Source organism: Homarus americanus, unplaced genomic scaffold, assembly GCF_018991925.1.
Source record: "Homarus americanus isolate GMGI-L3 unplaced genomic scaffold, GMGI_Hamer_2.0 scaffold44651, whole genome shotgun sequence".
NCBI lineage: Eukaryota > Metazoa > Arthropoda > Malacostraca > Decapoda > Nephropidae > Homarus > Homarus americanus.
Window position 1 is genome coordinate 352390 of NW_024713059.1, and position 25167 is coordinate 377556.

The window sequence follows — 25167 nt, forward strand, 5'->3', positions numbered from 1 at the left end:
GGAGGAGGAGGAGGAGCTGAGTGGGAGGAGGAGGAGCTAGTGGGGGAGGAGGAGGAGGAGCTAGTGGGGAGGAGGGAGGAGCTAGTGGGGGAGGAGGAGGAGGAGCTGAGTGGGGAGGAGGAGGAGGAGCTGAGTGGGGAGGAGGAGGAGCTAGTGGGGAGGAGGAGGAGGAGGGAGCTAGTGGGGAGGAGGAGGAGGAGGGCTAGTGGGGGAGGAGGAGGGAGGGAAGGCTAGTGGGGAGGAGGAGGGAGAGGAGCTGAGTGGGGGAGGGAGGGAGGGAGGAGGAGCTAGTGGGGAGGAGGAGGAGGAGGAGCTAGTGGGGAGGAGGAGGAGGGAGCTGAGTGGGGAGGAGGAGGAGGAGTGAAGTGGGGGAGGAGGAGGAGAGCTGAGTGGGGGAGGAAGAGGAGGAGGAGAGCTAGTGGGGAGGAAGAGGAGGAGGAGCTAGTGGGGGAGGGAAGAGGAGGAGGAGCTGAGTGGGGGAGGAAGGAGGAGGAGCTAGTGGGGGAGGAAGGAGGAGGAGCTGGTGGGAGGGAAGAGGAGGAGGAGCTAGTGGGGAGGAAGAGGAGGAAGGCAGTGGGGAGGAAGAGGAGGAGAGTAGTGGGGGAGGAAGAGGAGGAGCAGCTGAGTGGGGGAGGAGGAGGAGCTAGTGGGTGAGGAGGAGGAGCTGAGTGGGAGGAAGAGGAGCTAGTGGGAGGAAGAGTAGTGGGGGAGGAAGAGAGAGCTAGTGGGGAGGAAGAGAGCTGAGTGGGGGGAGGAAGAGAAGCTGTGGGGAGGAGGAAGAAGCTGAGTGGGGGAGGGAGGAGGGAGCTTAGTGGGGAGGAGGAGGGAGCTTAGTGGGGAGGAGGAGCTTGAGTGGGGGAGGAGGAGGAGGAAGGCTTAGTGGGGAGGGAGGAGGGGAGCTAGTGGGGGGAGGAGGAGGGAGCTTAGTGGGGAGGAGGAGGGAGGCTAGTGGGGAGGGAGGAGGGGGAGCAGTAGGGGAGGAGGAGGGAGCTTAGTGGGAGGAGGGAGCTTGAGTGGGAGGAGAGGGAGCTTAGTGGGGAGGAGGGAGCTGGGGAGGAGGAGGGGAGGGAGGAAGCAGTGGAGGGAGGGAGCTTGAGTGGAGGGAGGAGCGAGTGGAGGGAGGGAGGCTAGTGGGAGGAGGAGGAGCTAGTGGGGAGGAGGAGGAGCTAGTGGGGAGGAGGAGGAGAAGCTAGTGGGAGGAGGGAGGAGGAGCTAGTGGGAGGAGGAGGAGGAAGGCTAGTGGGGAGGAGGAGGAGGAGCTGAGTGGGGGAGGAGGAGAAGCTGAGTGGGGGAGGAGGAGGAGGGAGGAGCTAGTTGGGAGGGAGGAGGAAGCTAGTTGGGGGAGGGAATGTAATAGGAGGAGGAGGGAGGAGGCTAGAGTAGAGAAGAGGTGGAGGCCAGTGTGGAGGAGGGAGGTGGTGGTTAGGAAAGGGGTGGGATGAGTGGGCTGCAGAAGGACCACTCAGCATACTCCTCTACCCCCTCAACTAACACACCCTGCAGAATCGGGTCGTGTGATGCTTATACGTCAAACTTCATTATGCAGGGCAATGTCCAGTCGGGGCCTTTGTGGTGGAGGAGTGTGGTGGTGGAGTGTGGTGGAGGGTGTTGGTGGAGTGTATTGAAATGGTGGTGGTGGTGAATTGTAGTACCGGTAATGGATTGTGTTGGTGGTGATGAAAGTAGCAAAATTGTGGTAGAGGTGGTGAAGATGTGGTGGTGGTGATACGTCAGGGTGCTGTGGTAGAGTGTGGTGGTGGTGGTCATGAACCTAACCCCTGGTGCCCTTGTGTACGGCTGCTGTGTTAAGGTGAGGTCACCATATCATCGACGCTGCTGGCTGACACTCGTCATCAACTACGGCGCTAACCTAAACAGCAATGATGCATGGATGGACACGTCTTGAGTCACGGGGCAAGGACGGCGGGGCGGGGCGGGAGTGTGTGGTGAGGCGGGGTGGGGGCGGGATGAAGTGGGGCAGGGGCGAGGTGAAGTGGGGCGAGGTGAGGTGGGGCGGGGCAAGTGAATGGGGTGGGGCGAGAGATGAAGTGGGGCGGGGCGAGATGAAGTGGGCGGGTGTGGTGGGGGCGAGGCCAAAACGACGGGGTGGGGCAAGTAAGAAGAATGATTTTAGTGTTTGAAACGCCTCCCAAGACTCAGGATCCCTGCCTGTATCAAACCACCTCACACACACACACACACACACACACACAGAAGTGAATTCGAAGGATAAAAACAGAACACCACTGATCCAATTATATCTGGGTAAAAAAAAATAAATAAAAAGCATTAAGATACAACCCTGCACACTTAATGCTCAAGATCAGACAGACAGACAGACATGGACAGACAGACAGTAAATATAAAGGACAGGAAGAAAAGACAAGCAAGGGTGGGTGACAGGGGTGAAAGGCGGGACAAGCAGGGAGACAGGACAGCGGGTATTAAGCAACAGCACGATGAGGTGTGGTCAACATCATTGAAAAAACGTCAGCACACAGTATGAGCCCATCAGCACCTCTCCTCTCTCTCTCTCTGCATTGGGGGGTGTTGTGTCGTCACTTCTATCATGCATTGTTTGTTTACATCTCTAAATAACAAGGTTTTCTACATCTCATTAACCTACTGTACTTTATTATTATTCTTGTTTATTATTGTTATTATTATTGTTATTATTGTTTATTATTATTATTATTATTATTTTATTATTATTATTATTATTATTAAATTACATAGGCGGTACTTTTGTATCTGTTGACCTTAGTTGACTTTGTGTGTTGGATCTGAAGGAGGAAAAGATCAAGAAAGTAAGGAATAAAGGAGGAGGAGGAATAGGAAGAAAACGGGGAGAGAAGACAAACAAGTACGAAGAAGAAGGAGTAGAAGGAAAACGAAGAGATGAGGAAAATGAGTAGTAAATGAAACAAGAAATCTTAATAACCACAGCACCTTCTCACTCAACACACACACAGTCACTCTTTCCGGTTCTTACAGTCGCCGCAAGAAGAGATTGATGCCAGTTAAGCCGAGGGTGACTGTCTCTTTATACTCCGTGACTGTCGATTGAGGCCTCTCTCTCTCTCTCTCTCTCTCTCTATAAGCTATTCCCTCTAAACCACTCTCACTCTGTCTGTCTGTCAGTCTGTGTGTGTGTCTTTTAACGCCAAAACTGAAAAAGGAAGAGCTCGGTAATGTGAGGCACCCAAGAGATTACAACAGCCAAGAGAAATTCCCTTTAATCCGCCTCTGTGTGTGTGGTGGAAGACTCACGAGGTAGTGGCAGGTAGTGGATGACGGTGGCAGATTAGCGTCAGGAAGTAGGTCACTCAAGTCTGCCAAATCCACATTAAAGGTAAAAAAAAAAAAGAATCTTTCATCACTCAGTCAATATCTTAAGCAATATTCTGCCTCACGTGTCAAATATAACTAGGAGGGAGAGAGAGAGAGAGAGAGATTCGATACTTTAAACTGTACTTATAGAAAAAAAAAGTTAATCACTAATTCCTTTTAAGTAATCTTTAAATAACTCTAAATACTCTCGATTCATTTTCCTTGGTTTAAAACTTAACATTTCTCAACGTGCAACAGAATACATTAACATTTATATATATAACCAAGTCTCTTTCTCCATCAATCCGTATTTTTCTCAACAAATTACAAAATATATAAATACACCATTTACTGTATTAAGACACCAAACTAACTCGGTATACTGATAAATTAGTTAATCTTTTGTGCTCCCAACCGCGCCCAGCAAGGTGTAGCTATCTATATGTCTGTCTGTCTGTCTGTCTGTCTGGCTGTGTGTGTGTGTGTGTGTGTGTGTGTGTGTGTTGTGTGTGTGTGTGTGTGTGTGTGTGTGTGTGTGTGTGTTGTTGGCATTAATTCATATACAGGGTGTAGAAAGAAATAATTATTTAAAAACACTTGTGCCAGATGTTGTCCAGCACACTAAAATTCCTAACCACATCAAGACTTTAACCACAATAACACATAAAATATACAATAACCAGAAATAAAACCATTAATAAGAGGTTATTTATCTACGAATGTTTGTATCTAGGAACTGTTGAGTATTAATTAGGATATTTTACCCTATTTTTCACGGTCACTCCCCCCCACCCCCTACAGGTTCAGGTCCCAAGGGTTTGTCGCCCTCCTGTCTCTCCCCACCTCACCTCCCCCCAGGCCTGTAGGATAGCATGAAATGTTGGCGGGTAAACCGAGAATTAAAATAATAAAATCTACAAATGCTGCCGTCACACCCCCCACAAAAATTAATACACGGATATACATAAAAAGTTAATAAGTGAAAATCGAGATAAATTAAAACATAGGAAACGTGTCATGGATAACACACACACACCATGAGGACGGATGCTCATTTGACAAAAGTCCACACAGATCACCACCAAATGAAACAAGTGACTTACGGATAACATGGCGATTATAGCTCCCCCCCCCTACACACAACCAGGTTATTTCGCCTTAAAATTAACCTAACCTAACCCAACCAAGCCAAGAACCCAACCTAGCCTGGCAAGGACCCAACGTAACATTTCCCAAACCTAACCGGCGTTTACTAACCCCCTCCTCTCCTTGGTAGCGTTAGCGTATTTAATAATCATGTGTAATAAGCTATAGGAGGTCTAATTAATCTCCATATGTTCTTAACTAACATTAATAATAATATATATTTCCACGGTAGACTGATTAAATGTAGATGTTGTTGTTCATCCTGGAAATAATATAACAACAGGTTTGGTGGTGAGTGGGTGGTGTGGTGGGTGGTGTCTTGGGTGGGTGGTGGGCGTGGGGCCATCCGGTTGGGGGTCGCAGGTGCCAATTATTAAATAACAAATCCATGATGTGTTGTGTTGTGTACGCGGCTCTGTACTTACAGTCATACACACGTCAACCTGCCACCAGCGAGTATATAATAATAATAATAAATAATAATAATAATATTTATCTTTTTCTTACTAAAATATGCAAACAAAATAAAAAAAACAAAATCGACCTGACAGTAAACGTAATCTGGTAAAGTTAAACGTATAATTAAGGCAACATTGTGGTGATTCTTGGATAGGTTACCTTAGGTCTGTCGGCACACTACTACACTGAAACCTAAGTATGTATGTATGTATGTATGTATGTGTGTGGCCGGAAAATCCCCAGGCCTGTGCTGAGTCAACCTGTTGCTGTGTAGTATTGACTCATAAAACAACAGTATTCTATATACATGAACCTGACTCATTCATTCAACACACACACACACGTGTTTGTAGTGAGCAATTCTTTCTGAAATATCGATAAAGAGATACAAATTAATTCATACTCATTTCCGTGCGGTACCTATATATGATTGGATATGAGTAATACCCTACGAAATATAACGCACATATTGAAACCGGCTATAGTGATTAAGGTAGGGGGGAGGGAGGGACACACGAATCATTACTTTCTAATATATGAACACATCTGCACACGACATGGACTAAATTACGTGAGATTAAAGTTAACGATCATTATTATAAATCAATTGTTGTATTTATGTAATAGTTACCGCTAGCAGTTCACACCACGTTACGGGTTTTTGTCGGTGTTTAAGGCGAGGGCGGGAGTGGTCCTACGTAATTAGATGTATCGCAGATGTCACACAAAATATCTACTACTGGTGGTGGCGCTGTTGTTCCTCGCCTTGTAGGGTGGGTGGCGGCGGGTGGTGGTGGTGGTGGTGGGCAGGTGGTGGGTGGGTGGCAGGTGGTGGAGTAGTAGAGTGTTTGTTGATGTAGGTGATGATGGTGGTGGTGGTGGCAGGTAGAGAGTGGTGGTGGCAGGTAGAGAGTGGTGGTAGCAGGTAGTGGGAGTCGCCTCGTTTTACACCCATTACTATTTCAATTTAACAGCTATTCTACCACTATCTGTTCTCACTCCGCGAAAAACTCCCGACGGAGAAAGTTTAATTTGTCCTCGGTGTGAAAGAAGTCAACCGACGTCCTCAAGTATAAAAAAGACCACGTGTGTCACAAGGTAATTTATACGCAATACGTGTCCTAGAAATCACTCAACCAAACCACACCACACAACACAACCATTACCGCGAGGGTGATTTTAATATTTAGTCTTATTTTCTCTCTCCTCACGCCTTTTATCACACAACAGTATCAAACTACACATACAGGATCAAGAGGTATTAGATTAACTACCCTAACGTGATTAACCGATTCACATACAAATTTATCTCTTTTTTTTCAATCCTTTATTCAAGTTTTCGTCTTTTGTTTCTCTTATTTTCTTTTTAGTTTATATCAAGATATTTATAATGGCTGTATTTAAAAAGCACAACAACTGTTCCAAGACGCGTGACTTAATTTTAGTAGTTGTTCACAGGGGAGGTTAGGTTAGGTTTTTGTTTGGTTGGGTTATAAACAATGGATCTGTCTGTTATTACTTGCTTATCACGACAAGATGATAATTACGACAATCAACAGCGTGACAGTGAGTGAGCGTCCCACAAGCTTGTTTCTAATCTCGTCTTATAGTCACTTGGATTAATTAAGGGTTAACCAATAATGCTATGGGTTCACCTGAATATTAGACACCCCTATTTATTTCACCTGACCGAAGATTAATTATCCCTGACGCTAACCTAATCTAACCATCCTGACGCTAACCTAACCACCCCAGGTAGAGTTAGGGTAGTTAATCTTCAGGTGAAATATACAGGGATGTCTAATCTTCAGGTGATCCTATCTTCCAAGAACGCAATAACATGAAATATATTCCCACTAAATAAAACCCCATCAATATGTTTGCTTAGGTTAGGTTACTAGGTAAGGTTAGTGAAAACGAGATAACGATAAAGGAAGTGTTCAGTGACAAAACACACACGTAACATTGTGCTAAATATTGACACTATTCTAATTATCTATTCTTCAGGTAAGTGTGTGGTGTGTGTGTGTGTGTGTGTGTGTGTGTGTGTGTGTGTGTTTGCAAGTCGTATACTATAGATAAGACAGATTGTACTTTCAGGTGACGCAGCAGGGAACAGTTAATTAAGACACAGGTAAATAAACAGTAACTAGATTCAAAACAAAACTTAATTCTCTCTCTCTCTCTCTCTCTCTCTCTCTCTCTCTTACCTCAGTGCTGGCCTGATCCACTGACGTCAACACTCCTCGCTTCAAAACGTCATCAACTGGTCTGAAAGTAAGGGAAAAACAGATGAATAACGACACACCGACTACTAATAACGAGTAATATACATTCTACCACACCAAGACGTATGTATGTTAAGTGTTATACATTCTACCACACCAAGACGTATGTATGTTAAGTGTTATACATTCTACCACACCAAGACGTATGTATGTTAAGTGTTATACATTCTACCACACCAAGACGTATGTATGTTAAGTGTTATACATTCTACCACACCAAGACGTATGTATGTTAAGTTACTCACACCAGACGTATGTATGTGTTATTTCTCAAGACTATGTATGTTTTATACATTCTACACATGTGTTAGTTTATTCCACAAGTTGTATAAGTTTACTTCTCACGATTTGTTCATCTACCACAAGACGTATGTATGTTTGTATTCTACCACACCAAGACGTATGTATGTTAAGTGTTATACATTCTACCACACCAAGACGTATGTATGTTAAGTACTACAACAATATTAATTAAACACTAGTGAAATTTCGGGTAAACATATAGGGCTTAAGAACATCTCACAGCAACAGCTCTTATAGGTAAACAAACTGCAACAGCATATATAAGGCCTAGTTTGTAGTGCACACCAACACACGATGGTTGACATTCCATGACCACCACCACCTCTTCGTCTCCCCCCTGCACCTTCTCTTCTTCCTTCTCCTCACCTTCTTCCTTCACCTCCTCCTCCTCATCACTCCGTGGATTCCGGAGGAGGACGACCCGCATTCAGCTTTCCCTTCGCCGAGTAACTGTGTATCGTAAAGGCCACTTGTTGCTCCCCCTTGTTCACACACACACTCTCTGAACTGTTTCCCCGGCGGGCATAAATCCTTCCAGATATCCAAGAATACAATATGAAACTGGACAAAATTAGTTTAGGTTAGGCTATGAGAGGTGAGGTTAGGCCAGGTCAGATTAGGCCAGGTCAGGTCAGGTCAGGTTTGGTTAGGTTAAATTCAAGGTTACTTTCTCTTACTACTCATCACTGCCATGTTAAAGTTTTCCCTGATTGAGCCGACAACACCCAGCTGTTAAGAGCTTAATGTACACCAGCAAGGGATACCTAGGACATCCTGGCGGTGGTGAGAGAGAGGTGTGGTGGTGAGGAGAGGTGTGGTGGTGAGGAGGGTGTGGTGGTGGGGAGGGTGTGGTGGTGAGTGAGAGGAGGGTGTGGTGGTGAGGGAGGTGTGGTGGTGAGGGAGAGGTGTGGTGGTGAGGGAGGTGTGGTGGTGAGGGAGGGGTGTGGTGGTGGGGGAGGGTGTGGTGGTGAGGGGAGGTGTGGTGGTGGGGATGGGGAGGAGAGGTGTGGTGGTGGGGAGGGGTGTGGTGGTGGGGAGGGAGGAGGGTGTGGTGGTGGGGAGAGGTGTGGTGGTGGGGGAGGGTGTGGTGGTGGGGGGTGTGGTGGTGGGGAGGGTGTGGTGGTGGGGGGAGAGGTGTGGTGGTGAGGTGTGGTGGTGAGGGGTGTGGTGGTGAGGGGGGGGGGGGGTGGTGGTGGGATGGGAGGGGAGGTGTGGTGGGGGAGGGGTGTGGTGGTGAGGTGAGGGGGAGAAGGTGTGGTGGTGAGGGAGAGGTGTGGTGGGTGAGGGGAGGTGTGGTGGTGAGGATGGAGGAGGGAGAGGTGTGGTGGTGAGGGAGGGTGTGGTGGTGAGGGAGAGGTGTGGGTGGTGAGGGAGGGTGTGGTGGTGGGGGGGGTGTGGTGGTGGGGATGGGGGGGGGAAGGTGTGGTGGTGAGGGAGGGTGTGGTGGTGAGGATGAGGAGGAGAGGTGTGGTGGTGAGGGAGGGGTGTGGTGGTGAGGGAGAGGTGTGGTGGTGAGGTGAGGAGGGGAGAGGTGTGGTGGTGAGGGAGAGGTGTGGTGGTGAGGAGGTGTGGTGGTGAGGATGGGGAGGAGAGGTGTGGTGGTGGGGAGGGTGTGGTGGTGGGATGAGGCAGGAGGTGTGGTGAGGGAGAGGTGTGGTGGTGAGGAGGAGGTGTGGTGGTGGGGGGGGGGAGGTGTGGTGGTGAGGAGGGTGTGGTGGTGGGGGGGGGGAGAGGTGTGGTGGTGAGGGAGGGGGTGTGGTGGTGGGGAGGTGTGGTGGTGAGGGATGAGGAGGGAGAGGTGTGGTGGTGGGGAGGGGGTGTGGTGGTGAGGATGGGGAGGGGAGGGTGTGGTGGTGAGGGAGAGGTGTGGTGGTGGGAGGGGGGAGAGGTGTGGTGGTGAGGAGAGGTGTGGTGGTGGGGAGAGGTGTGGTGGTGAGGGAGGTGTGGTGGTGAGGAGGTGTGGTGGTGAGGGAGGAGGGAGAGGTGTGGTGGGGAGGAGGTGTGGTAGTGAGGATGAGGCACCATGGGGGGGGCAGGAGGGATGTGGCTAGGGGAAAAACTGGCTCACCCTTCTACAGTATGTCTTCTCAGTGGCTCTTGGTTATGATTAGGTCAAAACACACACACACACACACACGGCGGCTAATTAACGTCGACACTGTATCTATTCCCACCACCTTAACTATAGGTTCCTGTCATCATTTTTATAGAACAAATTAATCAAAGAATTATCTATATTTCTTCCTAGGTCACTATTACCATGATACACCTTGTTGACCACCATGATACACCCTGTTGACCACCATGATACACCTGTACACCACCATGACACACCTGTACACCACCATGATACACCTGTACATCACGATACACCACCAGATAAGTGTGATGGCAGGGGTGACACACACACACACACACACACGTATAATGTTCGACCAATCAAGAAAGTTGTGGCGGTAACATTCTTGGTCCTGTCCATTCATTGCAGGGCGTTGGTCGAGTCAGTGTGGGCTGGTGCTAGTGCTTGGCTGCAGCTTGGCTTGTGGCTGGGGTGGGGGTGGGCAGTACAAACCCGGAGGTAAGGTGCTTCCCCCAAAAAACAAACAAACATACTACACCAATATTAACACTAAAGACTTTAAAACAATGTAGAAGTTATTTTTTTTTAAGAGATAAAAATAAATGAATAAATTAAAAGTGTCGTGTACATTTTGTTCCTTTGATTAACTTGGAAGCGAAAGCACACAGTTGATCTTGGTGGAGAGAGAGAGAGAGAGGCTCACCTGAATCACACAGCTCAGGTAAACAAAACAAGGCGACATCTTAATATTCAACATACGGTAAGAACCTCCATAAAATCATACTGGCTTACGGTTAATAGTGAAAACCGGATAACAGTGAGAGCCGGATGACAGTGAGGGATGAACAGTGAGAGCCGGATGACAGTGAGAGCCGGATGACATTGAAAGACGGATAACTGAGAGCCGAGTAACATTGGTAGCCGAATAACAGTAACAGCCGAATAATAGTGAAAGCCGGATAACAGTGAGTTCCAGATAGCAGTGCGAACCAGATAACAGTACGAACTAGATAAGACTATAACATTCGAATAAAATTGACAGCCGGATAACAGTGACAGCCGGATAACATTAACAACCGGATAATATTGAGGAGGAACAGTTTACTACAGAGGTCGGTTGTGTTCCAAAGACAATGACACTTGTTGGTCTGGTTTTTGCACCTTCTCTCACCTCTCCCGCCATGTCCCTCCCTCCTCCTCTTGTCCTAACTCCTTCTCTCCCTCCTGCCTATGCTCCTCCCTCATCTATGTTTACCTGGCGTTGACTCCTAAGCTCCTGTAAAGCCCATTGTTCGGTACCATTAGATTCCTACCTATTTGTGTTGGTACAATCCCTCTGTACTCTACCATCCCGTCTAAATCTACCCAATCCCGTCACAATCCTACCCATCCCCGTCACAATCCACATCCCGTCACCATCCTACATCTGCATCCACAATCCTATCCGTCACACTCCTACCCATCCCCGTCACACTACCCACACGTCACTCACCCATACCGTCACTCTCCTACCTACCCGTCACACTCCTACCCATACGTCACACTCCACCCTACCCGTCACACTCCTACTCTCATATCCTCTTGTCACACTCCTACCCATACCGTCATATCTCAGCAATACTATCTATCACTGGGAGTCGCATGAATTATTCCTGGTGGGGACTAACTAGTGTGTCACAACAATGGCGACCTCTTCCACCATCCCAAACAAAATAGATGTCCCAAGTCTCCCTCATCCATCCTTCTTCCTTCCTTACCTCCCTCTTCCTTCCCTTACCCCACCCTCACCACCCTTCCTCCATAGTAAACAAATCTCCCCACTACCTCTTCCCTAGACAACGACCCCCCTCCCCCCACATACACTACAATGATGAAACCCCTTGAGTATGATGATTAAACCCCTTGAGTACAATGACAACCCCCCCCCCTTGAGTTCAATAATATAACCCGTTGAATACTATGCCATAAGGTTGAGTACGATGACAACACCTTGAGTACAACGATTTAACACCTTGAATACGACATCTTAAAAGTCATCGTACTCGAGAGGCTGTCATCGTACTCGAGGGGTTATAGACAACGAGTTTTTAGCTATGTAATTTGAATCAGATTGTACATATTAGGACCAGCCTAGCTAGCTTCAGTACAGAGATATATACAATTATAATATATTTACTACACTCTCAGTAAACCTGTATTCTTCCTATTTCATGCACCCATAATAGGTATATCTTACTCACTTTCAACAATAGTTTATATGCGTTAGATATACATAAGAACCAATTAATATGTACTTAATTCTTAACTTAATTAAGGCAGGTGTGGAAGTATGGCCTCACTGTACAATAGACCGGTGTACACACATTGGTACATACGTTCAACAATGTACATACTATGACTGACGTACACAGACTGGTGCATATATTAAAAGCCAGGAACACACACACACACACACACACACACACACACACGAATGAATTAACACTCGACCTCCCCATTTTATTTATTCAGAGGCAGTAAGTGGGCGAGACTCCTCACTCACTAGTACACCCCACCATAGCATTTCAATATGTACAATTTAAAGTAACCTAACCTAACCTAACCTAACCTGACCTGACCTGACCTACGATGGAGATACGTCACCATATATACAATAGATAAAGAAAAAGAATGAGGTAGTGGTGAGGAATGGTGGTAGTGGAGTGGTGGTAGGAGGGATGATGGTGGTAGCAGGGATGATGGTGGTAGGGGGATGATGGTGGTGGTAGCAGGATGATGGTGGTAGGAGGGATGATGGTGGTGGTAGCAGGGATGATGGTGGTAGGAGGGGATGATGGTGGTGGTAGGAGGATGATGGTGGTGGTAGGAGGATGATGGTGGTGGTAGGAGGATGATGGTGGTGGCAGGGATGATGGTGGAAGGAGGATGATGATGGTGGCAGGGAGGATGGTGGTGGTAGCAGGGATGATGGTGGAAGGAGGATGATGGTGGTGGTAGGAGGGATGATGGTGGTGGCAGGAGGGATGATCGTTGTGGCAGGAGGATGATGGTGGTGGTAGCAGGGATGATGGTGGTGGTAGCAGGGATGATGGTGGAAGGAGGATGATGATGGTGGCAGGGAGGATGAGTGGTGGTAGCAGGGATGATGGTGGAAGGAGGATGATGATGGTGGTAGGAGGATGATGATGGTGGCAGGAGGGATGATGGTGTGGCAGGGATGATGTGTAGGGGATGATGGTGTGTAGGGATGGTGGTGGTAGCAGGGATGATGGTGGTGGGGATGGTGGTAGCAGGGATGATGGTGGTGTGGTAGGGGATGATGGTGGTGGTAGCAGGATGATGGTGGTGGAGGATGGTGGGAGGATGAGTGGTGGTGGTAGGAGGGATGATGGTGGTGGTAGGAGATGATGGTGGTGGTAGGAGGATGATGATGGTGGTGGTAGGAGGATGATGATGGTGGTAGGAGGGATGATGATGGTGGTAGGAGGGATGATGGTGGAAGGATGATGATGGTGGTGGGAGGATGATGGTGATGGTGGTAGGAGATGATGGTGGTGGTAGGAGGGATGATGGTGGTGGTAGGAGGGATGATGGTGGTGGTAGGAGGGATGATGGTGAGGAAGGATGATGATGGTGGTAGGAGGATGATGGTGGTGGTAGGAGGATGATGCTGATGGTAGGAGGGATGATGATGGTGGTAGGGTGATGATGATGGTGGTAGGAGGATGATGATGGTGTGGGAGGGATGATGATGGTGGTAGGGAGTGATGATGATGGTGGTAGGAGGAGGGATGATGATGGTGGTAGGAGGGATGATGATGGTGGTAGGAGGGATGATGATGTGGTGGTAGGAGGGATGATGGTGGTGGTAGGAGGGATGATGGTGGTGGTAGGAGGGATGATGGTGGTGGTAGGAGGATGGTGGTGGTGGTAGGGGATGGTGGTGGTGGTAGGAGGGATGATGATGGTGGTAGGAGGGATGATGATGGTGGTAGGAGGATGATGGTGGTGGTTGGAGTTTGTACATCACTATACGTCCAGTGGATGACTCTGACGTCAGCTGGTCGCGCCTACTACCACACAAGGCCACCCCATCCTCACCACCTTCCCGCCCACACCTCACCTCCCACCTCTCCCTCCCACACCTCACGCCTTCCTCCTTTCCCCCCCACAAGGCACCTCACGCCTCCCTCTCCGCCCCACACCACACGCCTCCTCTCCCCCACACCTCCGCCTCCCCCGCCCACACACCTCACGCCTCCCCTCTCCCGCCCCACACCTCACACCCCCTCCTCTCCCCTCCCTCTCCCCCACCTCCACCCTCCCCCCCACACCCACCTCCCTCTCTCGCCCCACCTCACCTCCCTCCCTCCGCCCCCTCCCCCCCTCCGCCTCCCCCCCACCTCTCCCCCCCCACCTCCCCCCTCCCCCGCCCCACCTCACCTTCCCTCCTCTCCCTCCCACACACACCTCACGCCTTCCTCCTCTCCCACCCCACACAAGGCACCTCACGCCTCCCCGCCCCACACACCTCACCTCCCTCCTCTCCCGCCCCACATCTCACGCCTTCCTCCTCTCCCCGCCCACACAAGGCACCTCACGCCTCCCCGCCCACACACCTCACGCCTCCCTCCTCTCATTCCACACCTTGGAACACGTCAGTGTTCTCTGCCCCTCTCCTCCTCCCTCCCTCCCTCCTCCCTCATATCCTGCTTCCCTCCCTAGGTAACCACGTGAGCTCCTCCTCCAGTTCCTCACCTGCGTGCGGCATGACCTTTTGTCCCCGATACGCAGCTCTCTCTCTCTCTCTCTCTCTCTCTCTCTCTCTCTCTCTCTCTGTGTGTCCGCCTTTGTCTCGTGTTCTGATCGCCTTTACACACACACACCTCCAAGCCACTCCGAGAAGAGGATGTGGGGGAGGTAAGGAGGGTGTGTGGAGGCCAGAGAGGGTTGTAGAGGTCGGGAAGGAGGCTATGGAAGTCGAGAGATAACAATCAGGAGGGAGCAAGACGCCGGGAAATACGCAGTAATGCTTAAAATATACCATAAAATACGAAAAAAAAGGCGGTAAATGGGAGGAGGCGGAGGTGGGTGAAGGCAGGGATGGGGAGATGGGGGGATGAGGGGGAGACGGGTTACACCTGTCGCTGCTAATACTGTAATAATTCATTGTGCCCACGCAGACTGTACACCCACACCCACACGATGTACTCAGAGGGAAGTACTGTACTGCTTTAAGGTGTTCACAAAAGTACCTGCTCCACCACCACCACCTATTCCATCTCCACCACCATTACCACCTACACCATCACCACCACTATCATCATCTCCAACATCCGTCCCCTCACCACCTATACCATCACCATCGGCCCTACCATTTGCTCCACCACCTCTTGCACCATTACCACCATTACCGTCTACAGTCTACACCATCACCTCCTGAGCTTCGGTACATCTCTAAGAGGTAGATACAAACCATAATCTAAATATTTACATACATTTTTTTCAGTCTATCTTTCTTTTGTTTCTCTGTAGTAGTAGTAGTAGTAGTAGTAGTAGTAGTAGGAATAGCAGTTGTAGAAATAGTAAGATCAGTCGTAATTGTCGTAGTGGTCGTCGAAGCAGCAGTAATAGTAGAAGTATTAATAGTCCTAGTATCACCAGCAGCAGGCGTAAAGAGCCAAATCTCAAGATGTGTTGCGACAATATTTACGACACTCTTAGGAGAAAGGTCGCTGGTGCTCTGAGTATGTTTACGTCAAGGCCCCACGAGCTCAAAACATTTCTTGAATTTTCGGCATTATTATTATTATTATTATTATTATTATTATTATTATTATTATTTACAGTTATTATTATTGTTACTGTTATTATTGTTATTATTATTAGTTACTGTTATTGTTATTAGTTACTGTTATTATTGTTTTTATTATTATTATTGTTATTATTATTAATTATTATTGTTATTATTATTATTGTTATTATTAGTTATTATTATTGTTATTATTATTGTTATTATTATTAGTTATTATTATTAGTTATTATTATTGTTGTATTATTATTATTATTATTATTATTTATCAACGGATCACTCGAAGAAACACCACCTAAGCTTATTTCACCTAAGAATTAACCACGCTAACACTAACTTAACCTAACCTCATCCCCATAATAGTGTTCGGATGGTGAATCTTTAAGTTAATTAAGCTAGGGTGGAGATTCTTCAGGTGATCCGTACAAAAAAACAACGAAGGGCGGGAGGGAAGAGGTAATGCGGGTGAGAGGGAAGGAGGATATAGTGGGAGGGTAGATGAGGGTGGTGGGTGAGGGTTGGTGGGAGAGGGGGTTAACCAACAACAATACCAGCCTAGCAACAATACGTCAACATTACATGGAAACAAGCCTTGCTAATGGTGTATGTTGGAGAGCTCCCCCCTCCCTCCCTCTCTCTCCCTCTCTCTAACTCCATGTCCGTTTCCTTCCCCAACACAATAGAAGCAATCGGTAATTACCTGAGCTTGGCTAGTGGGTGGATAGCCGACTGACATTGAAAAAAATCCTCAAGTAAAATCGTCATTAACTACGCCTCAGTCTTAACACGTCTATGATATGCGAAAAATATTATCAAACATACTTTAAGGTGTCTAGGATAACTCTTAAGTCAAGGAAACATAGAAAGATTCGCCTCCTCAAAACAAAGGTTAAAAAAACATAACAACGAAGGTCAAGAAGACGGTGGCGCAAACTGGTCCAGTGAGAGAAAACCAGGCTAGGTGGTGCAGGGGTGACTCAAGGAAAAACTGCACCCTGTTGCTTCTTCGTTGATGCCGAATCCGGGGTAAACTTTACGGGTTTTTTAGATAACACCCAGATCATAAATGCTTAAACGGCTTATAAACTTCTTCGCTAACTTTTGAAATGCACTGTTCAGTATTATTAAATAGTGGGGGATTATTACGTAAATTATTGGTTTAAGTTGGGTGGAGTGTGGCGCGCGTGCCTCAGTCAAGTGGAGACTCTTGTACACAACAACCGACACATTCTACGTCGTAGCCTCATCAACAAACACCACAACAACGACCGCTTTGAGCTCACCACAACTACGTACAACCTATAAGTATAAGATACGATAACAGAGTACACAGTTTTAGAAGTGTACACATCAGTCTGTTATGTAGAAATCTTCAAGACACGCTCAGCGGGGTGGGTGTGGCGGAGCATCGTCAAGTCAGCAAAAAAAAAAGTGAAGCGTGGGAAGAAGGATCATATCGGGCACCGTCAGGTTTACAGGGGGGGGGCAATAACAATGGGTTATGCAAGAGACGTCACCGAGATATATGTCAGCCAGAAGAAGGTGAAGTCAGAAGAATGAGCTGCCATAAGACCTTGCCAACACCCGGCCAGTGCGAGTAGGGTGGGTCAATGCACTATAGTCGACAAAAACACCTTCAGTAAATTGGTACTAACAAGGAGGTCCTCTCAAGTGCCGTAACCAGGACACTACCAGCTAGAGAAGGTGTGGCAGGGGGTCTCGGGGTAGGGTCGTTGGAAAACTCGCCAACACCCTTAACAAGTACGTACCTGGAGAATCATTGCCAAAACACCGCGGGCAGCAGGAGGAGGTGGTGGTGGTGGTGATAACAAGGTCAGGATTACCAAGTCAGAGTGGCGAGAGGCGTCGTCAAACAGCGATAATAAGATATGGGAAGGAAGGAAGGGACCCCGTCGTCAAGAGGAAGAGAATCTACAGTAGTGGCGGCGGGTCTGCGGGAAGATGGTAGTGACCATAGGAGCTTCAACATCTACCGGAACCACAAAGAAGATCACTCCGCCACGCTTCACAAAAACCTTCATGCCCCGCCAACCATCACCTCAAGTGGCTGATGAAGGCAGCTCTCCCCCACAGTATTAGAGATAAAAGCTTCGTCAGGATGTTCCCGGAGGAGAAAAAAAAAGTGAGACTGCAACACCGATATAAAAACAGCAGGTGGTGCCCGGGCTGAAGTGAGCCAGCGCAAGGTGGAGGACAAACGCTGGCTACCTCCACCAACCTTCAATACACCTGGCCATAACACTTCCCATAACACACACAAAAATTAACGACATTAAAAACAAAACAAAAAAACTTGTGATTTAACTTAACATAAACAACGAAGTAAACCCAACAAAATGGTTTTAATATGAATCAACAATGCATCCAAGACAATAACAACCGTAGCTGATTAAACTTTCTGGTTGGGCGTGATATTACAGCACAAATAGTAAACAAGAGACTGGCCAGATCATGGTTGAACTGACTACAATACATGGTGGTGCGTGGTACTGCCTCTGTGTGTGTGTGTGTGTCTCAGCGCTACAAACAGCACCCTCACCCCCAGAAAACAACAACACTGGCACACAAAACACAGGCGCGCGCACACAGCAAATCCCCCAGCAACCATCACCCCCAGCAACCATCACCCCCAGCAACCATCATCACCGTCAACTACACTCACACCCACCTCAACCTCTCAGCGTGTGGCTTTGGATGAGCGGTTCTCAGCACCTGTATTTCGGAGGATAAACAGGAAGGGAGGAGGGAAAGATGGAGGGAGGGAAGGAATGGAGGGAAGGGGGAATGGAGGAAGGGGAAGGAGGAAGGGGAATGGAGGAAGGGGGGAAGGAGGGAAGGGGGGAAGGAGGGAAGGGGGAAGGAGGGAAGGGGGGAAGGGGGGATGAGGGAAGGGGGAAGGAGGAAGGGGGGAAGGAGGGGAAGGGGGGAAGGAGGGGAACGGAGGAAGGAGGGAACGGGGGAAGGTGGGAACGGAGGAAGGTGGGAAGGAGGGAATAGGGAAGGTGGGAAGGAGGGAACGGAGGAAGGGGAAGGAGGGAATGAGGGAAGGATAAAGAAAAAAGTAAATGTGAAAGTGGGAGGGAGGGACGGAGGAAGGAGAGAGGAAGAGAGAGGTAAAGGAAGGGAAGAGGGGAGGGAGGGAGGAAAAGGAGGAGGAAAAAGGAGGGAGGCAGGGAGGAAGAGAAGGGAGGCAGGGAGGGTAAGAGCGCAAGGGGAGAAATTCTGGGAGACGAGGTGTGAAAAAACTATGTGAATAACTGATAAACAAAGTGTGAAGTAGAACATAAATAAATAATGGAAGATGGAGGTGAGGGAGAGTAATACAGGTGAGGGAGAGTAATACAGGTGAGGGAGAGTAATACAGGTGAGGGAGAGTAATACAGGTGAGGAGAGTAATGCAGGTGAGGGAGAGTTAGGGAGGGAGAGTATACAGGTGGGGGAGAGTAATACAGGTGGAGGAGAGTAATACAGGTGAGGGAGAGAAGGTGAGGGAGAGTAATACAGGTGAGGGAGAGTAATACAGTGAGGGAGGTGACAGGTGGGGGAGAGTATACAGGTGAGGGGAGAGTAATACAGGTGAGGGAGAGTAATACAGGTGAGGGAGAGTAATACAGGTGAGGGAGAGGCAGGAGGGAGAGGCACAGGTGAGGGAGAGTAATACAGGTGGGGAGAGTAATACAGGTGAGGGGAGACAGAGTGAGGGAGGTACAAAGGTGAGGGAGAGTAATACAGGTGAGGGAGAGTAATAAAGGGAGGGAGAGTAATACAGGTGGGAGGGAGACAAGTGAGGGAGACAGTGAGGGAGTGAGACAGGTGAGGAGAGTAATACAGGTGAGGGGAGTAATACAGGTGAGGGAGAGTAACAGAGAGGAGACAGGCGAAACAGGTGAGGGAGTGAGACAGGTGAGGGAGAGTAATAGGTGAGGGAGAGTAATACAGGTGGGAGGGAGACAGGTGAGGGAGACAGGTGAGGGGAGAGGGAGACAGGCAAGGAGAGAGAGGGAGACAGGGAGGAGGGAGACAGGCAAGGAGAGGAGACAGGCAAGGGAGAGAGGGAGAGGCAAGGGAGAGAGGAGACAGGCAAGGGAGGAGGAGACAGGCAAGGAGAGAGGGAGACAGGCAAGGGGAGAGGGAGACAGGCAAGGAGAGAGGGAGACAGGCAAGGGAGAGAGGAGACAGGCAAGGGAGAGAGGGAGACAGGCAAGGGAGAGAGGGAGACAGGCAAGGGAGAGGAGACAGGTAAGGAGAGGGAGAGGGACAGGCAGAGGAGACAGGAGAGAGAGCAAGAGGGAGAGAGGGAGGAGACAGGTAAGGAGAGAGGAGACAGGTAAGGGAGAGAGTGAGACAGGTAAGGGAGAGAGTGAGACAGGTAAGGGAGAGAGAGTGAGACAGGTAAGGGAGAGAGTGAGACAGGTAAGGAGGAGTGGGACAGGTGGAGAGAGAGAGGAGACAGGTGAGAGAGAGAGTGAGACAGGTGAGAGAGAGCAAGACAGGTGAGAGAGAGAGAGAGGAGACAGGTGAGAGAGGGGACACAGGTGAGGAAAGGTGAGGCCGATGATAAAAGGGAGAGAAGCAGACGCAGATAACTTGGAAGGAAAATGGAATGAGTAAGGAGGAGGGAAACACGAAATTAAAATGAATGATAAAGGGGGAATGGATGAGAGGGAAGGAGGGAAGGGCGAGAGGAAAAGGTAAGAGAAGGAGGGAGGGAGGAGGAGGGAGGGAGGAGGGGAGGGAGGGGAAAGAAGAAGGAAGGAAGGAAGGAAGGGGCGAGGAGATGAAAGGAAGAAGAATGAAGAAGGAAGGAGTGGGTGAAGGAGGGTCGAGAGGAGTGCGAAGAAGGAAGGAGAGAGAGGAAGGAGAGGGAGAGCGGGGGCAGGTTCAAGAGCAGGGCACTGCCACGGCCCAGGCAGACACCATGGCCACCACCACACATGGCCACCACCATGGCCAACAAACGCCGGGAAGGTGGGGAGGGATGGAAATAAGGGGGAGGCCGAGGAGGAATTGGCCGGGAGGGAGAAAGGAAGGAGGGAGGGAGAGAGAATGGAGGGAAGGAGGATAGAGGGGGAGAAGGAAGGAAGGAAGGAAGGAAGGAGAGAGTGGTTCAGGTAAAGATACAGCTGGTAGGGAGAGGTGGTGGATGGATCAAGTGGGTGGGGAAAGACAGGTGAAAGTAATCATAGGGGAAGTCAGAGGAGGGGAGAGACAAACAAGGGAAGGAGAGGGAGATATACACACGTGAGAAGAAGTGGGAAGGAGCCAAGACAAGAGAGGAGAGAGAGGAAGAGAGGGAGGTAATGAGGGAAGGGAGGGGAGAAAGTGGGGAGGGAGGGGTGGAGGGGAGGAGGGGTGGAGGGGGAGGAGGGGTGGAGGGGAGGAGGGAGGAGGGGTGGAGGGGAGGAGGGGTGGAAGGGGAGGAGGGGTGGAGGGGAGGAGGGGAGAAAGAGGAGGAGAAAGAGAGGGGGAGGAGGGGAGGAGGGGAAGAAGGGGAGAGGAGGGGAAGAAGGGGAGAGGAGGGGAAGAAGGAGAGGAGGGGAAGAAGGGGAGAGGAGGGAGGAGGGGGAAAAAGGGAGGAGGGGGAAGAAGGGGAGGAGGGGGGAAGGAAGGAGGAGGGGAAGAAGGGAGGAGGGGAAGAGGGGGAAGAGGGGGAAGAGGGGAGGAGGGGAAGAGGGGGAGGAGGGGAAGAGGGGGGAGGAGGGGAAGAGGGGGAGGAGGGGAGGAGGGGAGGGGAGGGAAGAAGGGGAGGAGGAGGAAGAAGGGAGGAGGAAGGAAGAAGGGGAGGAGGAGGGAAAGGGAGGAGGGAATCAGGGTGAAATGTGCACAAAAATACAGGGAGATGTGAGAAGGAAGAGGAAGAAGAGAAAGTGGAGAGGAAGGAAGCAGGAAATGTAAGAAGGAGGGACAAGATGGGAGAAGAGAGGAGAGGAGAGAATGATGATGAGGAGGAGGAGAGAGTGAAGAGGAAGTAGAGAGAAGGAGAACAGAGTGAAAGAAGGAAATGGAAGAGAGGGAGAAGAAACAAGGGTAGAGATGGAGGTCAGGAAACAGTAGTTAAAATGGTAAGAGACACAACGCGAGATAATGTCAAGAGGTGAACCATAAACAAGAGTAAGATGAGGGGAGGAAGATAGGGTGGGGAGGGGGGGAGGAAGATGGGGGAGGAAGATGGGGTAGGGAGGGGAGGAAGATAGGGGGAGGAAGATAGGGTAGGGAGGGGGAGGAGATGGGGTAGGGGGGGAGAGGAAGATAGGGTAGGGAGGGGAGAGGACGATAGGGTGGGGATGGGAGAGGAAGATAGGGTAGGGAGGGGAGAGGAAGATAGGGTAGGGAGGGAGAGGAAGATAGGGTAGGAGGGGGAGGAAGATGGGGTAGGAGGGGAGAGGAAGATGGGGTAGGGAGGGGAGGAAGATGGGGTAGGAGGGGGGAGGACGATGGGGTAGGGAGGGGGGAGGACGATGGGGGTAGGAGGGGGAGGACGATGGGGTAGGGAGGGGGAGGACGATGGGTAGGAGGGGGGAGGAAGATGGGGTAGGAGGGGGGAGGAAGATGGGGTAGGAGGGGAGAGGAAGATAGGTAGGGAGGAGAGGAAGATGGGGTAGGGAGGGGAGAGGAAGATGGGGTAGGAGGGGAGGACGATGGGGTAGGGAGGGAGGACGATGGGGTAGGGGGGGGGAGGACATGGGGTAGGGAGGGGGAGGAAGATGGGGTAGGGAGGGGGAGGAAGATGGGGTAGGGAGGGGAGGAGAGGAAGATAGGTAGGGAGGGAGGGAGAGGAAGATAGTAGGAGGGGGAGGAAGATGGGATAGGAGGGAGGAAGATGGCATAGGAGGGAATGGGTAGGTCTTGGGCTGCTAATACACACATCACGTAATCCGCACACAAGTATCATTAACTTTTATTTAATCTTGAATAAAAAAACAAAAACCAAACAAGTCAACAACATCACTATTATTCCATCACTAAACACAATTACAACATCAAAAACAATAACTGGATATAATAAATGAAAGTAATTCTCAAATGTCAATCACCACTCTGCGAATATTGGATGTGATTTGACAAGTTTATTCCTTCGAGTTTAAGACGGTTTTGAAGAGTTTATTCATTCGCGCGCACTCCAACTTACGCTCTTGACACACTTACTGGCGTCTAGGTTCCCGCGTGTACAATATTTCATCCAGGAACTTAATATCTTTAACCATAAAAGGTGGAAGAGGTTAAGGTCAGAGCCAGAGTAAAGTCTCGTCACCAAACACGGACAAACAAATATATGTTCTTATCCTCCTCCTACCTCCTCTACCATTCCTTACTCAACCCTCCTCCTTCCCTTTTAATTTCATTCTTACACCTTTATTTTATACGTATCTTCCTTCGTTAACCTTCCCTCCTTCCTTCAACAATTTTCTATATGCTAATATTACGTAACCTTCCCTTCCTGCCTTCTCTTCCTCCCTCCACCATTCATTATTTTCCATTTATCTAAACTACGAGATGGCAGTTTGCTAGCTAGTTACAATGTCGACCTCTAACTTGCCAAACAGAATGCTTAATTATCATTTTTATTTCAAATTATTCACCAACATTCTTCATTTCCTCTTTATCTCTTCCACGAGCAATTAATTATCAAAAATATTATCGTTTTGGTTTTCCTCATTATTGGTGTCCTGTATTTTGTTCCTTTACCTCGCTATTGCTCTCCTAGTACCATTTATCCTACACAACCTTTTTGGGTAAATTTTTACAAGTTAACAACTATGGATTATTTTCCGATGGTTTAGACAATGTTAAGACACTTTTCTTCTATGATGTTTCCCTGGCAAATGACTTAAATATACCCGGGGATCCAGGGGGGCGGAACTCCCCGGTTAGGAAGTTAGATTAGGCAATTTGGTTAATATATAGGACTAACCCGCCAGGGCTGCATAGCGCCGATGCGGCAGTATCAGCTCACGTCCAGAAAATACCTCAAATTTTACCATATCATAAGTTATTTCTGTTTAATAAACCGGGAGGGCAAGGTTAGGAAGGTTTGGTCTGTTCTTCATAGCCACAAGTGTTAAGTAGCATTTATTTAAAAAAATGTTAATTTTCAACATGTTTCCACAAACTACCAAACTACAACAGTGTCCACTATGGTATAACATTGAAAATCCGGCGTTTTTATAATTGTTTTCAATCAAGTTCGCTCGCGGGTTCGTCCTATATAATTACCGGTAATTTGAAGTTATTGCGAGGGAAAATTGTCTTAACATTATCTAAACCATCGACAAAATACATTACTCAACAAAAAATCAAAGGTTGTAAACTTGTAAAAATTGACCCTTTAGAAAAAGTTTATATTCGTCCACCTGTTATCCCAAACCATAAACCCCAATTAAACACACCTGTATATTTCTCACATTAAACAGTAGTACTATGAAGTTAAATAACTCATTTACCTTACCTTCTGCCGTATCACCATTCAATCCTGATTTATGGTCTTGCGTTATAGATTACTTCATATACGTTTCACTACACAATTTTCAAGTATTCCTTCACCGATATCCACGTTCTAATTTATTATTCCCAATGCGTATATTCGTGCACCACTGAGTAATGTGTTCACTATCAGGGCGAATGAAGTGTGGGTGAGGAGGCGTGAGAGCGAGGGTGTCTGGAGCCAGTCAAGTACGTTGCCAGATACCTGTATTACTCTTGCCCGGTGGTGGTCATAATAATAATGCATAATTATAACAAGAACCCAGTAATATTGAGGTCAGAGATCCTTTAGCACTTAATATGTAACTGATTAAATATGGATGTTTGATAATATTATAAATGTCTTTTAAGTAACGTTTCTGATTATTGTTTCCGAAATATTTTCATTGGGGGCACTTTTCTAGTAGAGATATGATTGGCTGATATTTGGATTGGTCATACGCTGGCCAATCACATGGCATATTCCGCTTGTTAAAGGTAAAGAACTAGTAACAACGTTGTTTACATCTTAAAAATGATACAAATGGTCGTTCTATTTTTAACTTTCACCACATGCAATTTTACTCATTTCTAAAATAAATTCGTTATCTATAGTTACTTTCATACTCTGATAAAAATAAACTTCACACATATACTGAACAGATCATAGTACCTATTCCAGGATTAACTATTCTAGGTTTAACAAATTATGAAAACTTAGAATTTTACAAAGAAGATAATAATAAAAACCAAGTTGTTATAAATCATGAATACAGAAAAGAAGTATTTGTCCCCAGGTAAACAAAAACATACTCACTTCCTGCATGGCACAAAAGAACTATGTATTTTAATGTTACTTTTTATAATAAGAATAATTTGGTGGATTCGGAAAATTTCTTCGTCATTTGCATATGTATATTGCGGTAGTAAATTCGTTTTATCAGAGGAAGAAAGTTTCAGAAGTTAGTGCTCTCCTTGTACTCTACCCAGCCTCTCTCCTAGCAGCCCCTCTCTCAGTACTCTCCCAGCATCACTCCTAGCACCTCTCCCAGCAACCCACCACGATCTCTCTCTCAACACTCAGCACTCTCTCAGCACCCCACCACCATCGTCTCAGCACTCTCCCAGCATCACTCCTACCGTCTCTCCCAGCACCCCCCCTCCCCGCCGCTCCCTCACAGCATCAGCAGTTTCCCCGGCGGGAAGTTGCAGGTTAAGCAGCGCGGAAAATAACACTCATCAACAGCTTCTCATCACCTCCACACCCC

General features: G+C 48.3%; 1 protein-coding gene across 1 annotated transcript in view; it reads right to left on the reverse strand.

Moving 5' to 3' along the window:
* LOC121865714 overlaps positions 1-24058 on the reverse strand; it is a 44200-nt gene extending 20142 nt beyond the window's left edge. The window contains exons 1-2 of the mRNA XM_042365243.1: positions 23886-24058; positions 7146-7206 (exon numbers count right to left, since the gene is read on the reverse strand). The gene's annotated coding sequence lies outside the window, so the exon portion shown is untranslated. The remainder of the gene's footprint in view (positions 1-7145; positions 7207-23885) is intronic.
* Between the last annotated feature and the right edge of the window lie 1109 nt (positions 24059-25167).